The sequence below is a fragment of the Pteropus alecto genome, unplaced genomic scaffold (genome assembly GCF_000325575.1).
Source record: "Pteropus alecto unplaced genomic scaffold, ASM32557v1 scaffold43, whole genome shotgun sequence".
In the NCBI taxonomy this organism is placed as follows: domain Eukaryota; kingdom Metazoa; phylum Chordata; class Mammalia; order Chiroptera; family Pteropodidae; genus Pteropus; species Pteropus alecto.
This window is the reverse complement of record NW_006435764.1, coordinates 2,172,112-2,175,465: the sequence shown is the minus strand read 5'-3', so window position 1 is coordinate 2,175,465 and position 3,354 is coordinate 2,172,112. Positions and strand designations below refer to the sequence as shown.

At 57.8% G+C, this 3,354-nt stretch overlaps 1 protein-coding gene across 1 annotated transcript in view; it reads right to left on the bottom strand.

Moving 5' to 3' along the window:
- Positions 1-3,354, bottom strand: part of SHANK2 (SH3 and multiple ankyrin repeat domains 2) — a 408,406-nt gene that overhangs the window by 316,330 nt on the left and 88,722 nt on the right. The gene's annotated exons all lie outside the window — the stretch shown is intronic.

Genomic DNA, 3,354 nt, shown 5'->3' with positions numbered 1-3,354 from the left:
CCGGGGAGGTGACCTTGGCCACCAAAAATGAGCCCTGTGACACGGGGACTGTCCCCCAGCAGAGGGAGCGGGTGCCAAGGCCCCAGGTCGGGGCTGCAGGGCGCCTGGTCGACGTGTGCGGGAGACGAGCTGGGGGGTGGGGGGGCAAGGGCCTCTGGGTTCACATGAAGGGACGTTCTGTTACAGGGGACACAAACTGATCTGCTGTTCGACAGGAATTAGAGTAGAGGAAGAACCACCGGAAGCAGGGAGACCCCGGGGCAGCGAGGGCCACCGTCCAGGGGAAGATGCCCGTGGCCTGGGCAAGGGGGGCAGGAGGGGACAGGCCCGTCCACACTTGCTGAGGGCCGCCTAGAACATTATGTTTCTAGAACATACCGAAGGACACACGCCTGCCTGAGGTCACTGCAGGGGACTACGTGGACGACAGGAGTATGGGGCACGGACACCAAGAGAAGAGGCCGCCGAGAGGCTGACCGGGTGGGGACAGACGCTGGTCAGCGGTGTGCCCAAAGCCCCCCCGTCAGCGTCGCAGCTGGGATTTTAATTCCGATTCCAAGTCCCACCGTGTGCTTTCATTTCCACGGCACCAAGGTGGCCGTCGCTTAAATGTCACGGACGCAAATGACTCAATACTCCGAAGGAGGAGTCAGGAACTCGTCTGCAGTTTAAATCGTCCTTTGGAATGAGCCCGTCTGGGTAGACGGGACTCTAGGACACGCTGAGGTGCATGAGATTAGTAAAATGGTGAAGTGTGGAGCTGAGACATCGATGTCCCCAGTGTGTGTGTGGGGGGCGGCGGGGGACCTGGCCCTGTGGACCGACCCTCCCCTTGAAACGCTGCACCGCAAACACCACAGCTCACACGGGTCGGGCCCACAGGGCCTCTGGCCGACTCGTGCCCTGCGGGTCCTGTCTCTGGCCGCGGCGAGGGGTTACAGCTGTGTCCCCAAAACCTGGGAGAGCAACAGAGGGCGGGTTGGAGCCAAGCCTTCCACTCGCTCCTGAGCCGCTCTGGGCCTCGGGCTCCTGACGTGTGTGGGAAATGACAACCAACAGTGGCCGCCAAAGGCCTGCAGGGAGCTCTCGGGGAAAGACGGTGGGAACGCACTCCGTGAGCCTCAATGCTCAGGGACTCCCCGCCGTGGTGGCCCCGTGGACGCAGCTGCTGAGCCGACGAGCTCTCTGTGGAAACCACGAAGGGCACGGGTCACAAACGGAACAAAACCCGGCTCTTCTTACCTGGTCCAGAAAGGCGGGGCTTATTTTTCACTATCCAGACAAACTGGCCCGGCCCAGGAACATTTGATGGAGCTCCCTCCCTCCCTTCATGATCCAGGGCAGAAAAACAAACACCAGCCTCTGTCCCTCAGGGGCTCCTGGAGAGCCAGCAGGAGGCTGAGGGAGACGGCAGAGTAGACATAATTTGCTGCCGACAATCAGAGCCCTAATTAGTTGATTTCATGAGAGAAGGAGAGAGATATTCTGATCACAGTGTGTTTTATTAGAAGTGTGCAGATGAGGCCTGCTTAAAATTGATGAAACACACACATCCATCCATAAACCTGATGCTCTTAGATTTAATAAAGAGAGGCCTGGGAAGGCAAATTAGCAGCAGCAGCAGCAGCACCAACAGCATCACCATCAACAACATCACCATCAACAGCATCACCATCAACAGCATCATCACCATTAACAGCATCATCACCATCAACAGCATCATCATCAACAGCATCACCATCAACAGCAGCATCATCACCATCAACAGCAGCATCACCATCAACAGCATCACCACCATTACAGCCACTACTTACTCAGCATCTACTGTGTGCCAGGCCTACCCTATGTTTGTTTTCTATTCTAAGCCTCGTAACTGAGTTGGGTGTAATTATCCCCACGTTGCAGGTGAGGTAACTCAGAGCCCCAGGGAAACGGTAAGCTCCCGAGACAGCACAGCAAAGTAACGATATGAACCAATCGGAACCCAGACTGCCACGTCCGCTGCACTGCGGCTCCGCGGCAGAGGCTCCTTCCTAATTCCTTGAATCCTGTCCTGACTCAAAGGACTGAGCCCCCACCCGCGGGACAGTGTATGCCCCCAGAGTGCCCTGTTCGATGCCCCTTTCTGCCGAACGTCGCCGAGTGGTCGCTCGTCTGTACTGAGCCCGGCCCGATGCAGCCACGTGCACCACACGTGTGTAGAAAAGAGGACCCGGGCACAGCGGGGCGCTCTGTACGTTGGTGACAGGGCTCGGGGCTGTGTACGATGGGCAGGGCGTGCTAGACCAAAGCTGGGGACCTCCATCCCTCCAGGACAGTCACGATGAGCGCCTGGAGGACGTGTCTCTCTGAATGACACCAAGGTACCTTCTGGACCGGCTTCCCTCACTGCAACAGTGATATGCCCCGACGGCTCGGGCAGGGCCTGAGGGAGGGGACCAACAACTACGGTAGCAGCCCCGGGAGGGGCATGAGGGGCTCAGTAGGCTGGCACTCAGAACACTCGCTGAGTTCCTGGCGAGGCAGGTGTCAAGGGGCTGGGGGTCCCCAAGGCCAGCGCCTGTGACCCTCCTCCATAGTGGCCCCTGGGAGGTCGTACAGGGCAGGAGTCAAAACAGGTGGTGCCACCGAAGGGGTCTGCACCTGTGCTGCAGAGGAGGGTCAACGGGCTGGAGCTGGAGCCCTGATGACCCCCAGACCCCGGGGAGGGGACAGCTCTCACACACATACAGAGCCCCCAACCCTGGCATGCTGGAAGCGGCTTGGCCCTGGGGCAGGGAGTCTGTCCAAGACTTAGGCCTGGAGAAGGGGTACACACAGCCTCCATGCCCAGGCTTGACCAACTGTGGCCCAGCAGCTAAATCAGCCCACTGCGTGTTTTGCCAATAAAGTTTTATTGGCACACAGACGCGCACACACTACTCATCTACGTATCATCTGTGGCCGTGTTCACCCTGCAATGGCAGCGTGGGCTGGCCATGATGAAGTCTCTGTGGCCCTTCACAGACAGCGTTCGCTGACCCTTCTGCTAACCTAAGGCACGTGGGGGAGGGCTTTTCCTGAGAGCCTGGTCAGCTCTGGGTCCTCCTGGTGCCAGGGAGGGTCACTAGTGCAACCCAGCCCCATTCATAGCTCAGAACTCAGCCTACCGGAACGTTTTAACCTTTTCTAAGAAAAAGCCACCAACACTTTCAAGGAACATCTTGTCCACAATTATTTCGAGTGACAGAAAACATGTTTACTCTGGGTTTTTCCCCTCGTGATAAAATAGGCTTGAAATCTACTGGGGAAAATTAAGGCACGTCTTCCCTCTCCGAGGCAGTGATTAAGAAGCGCGTGTTGGCACCGACGTTT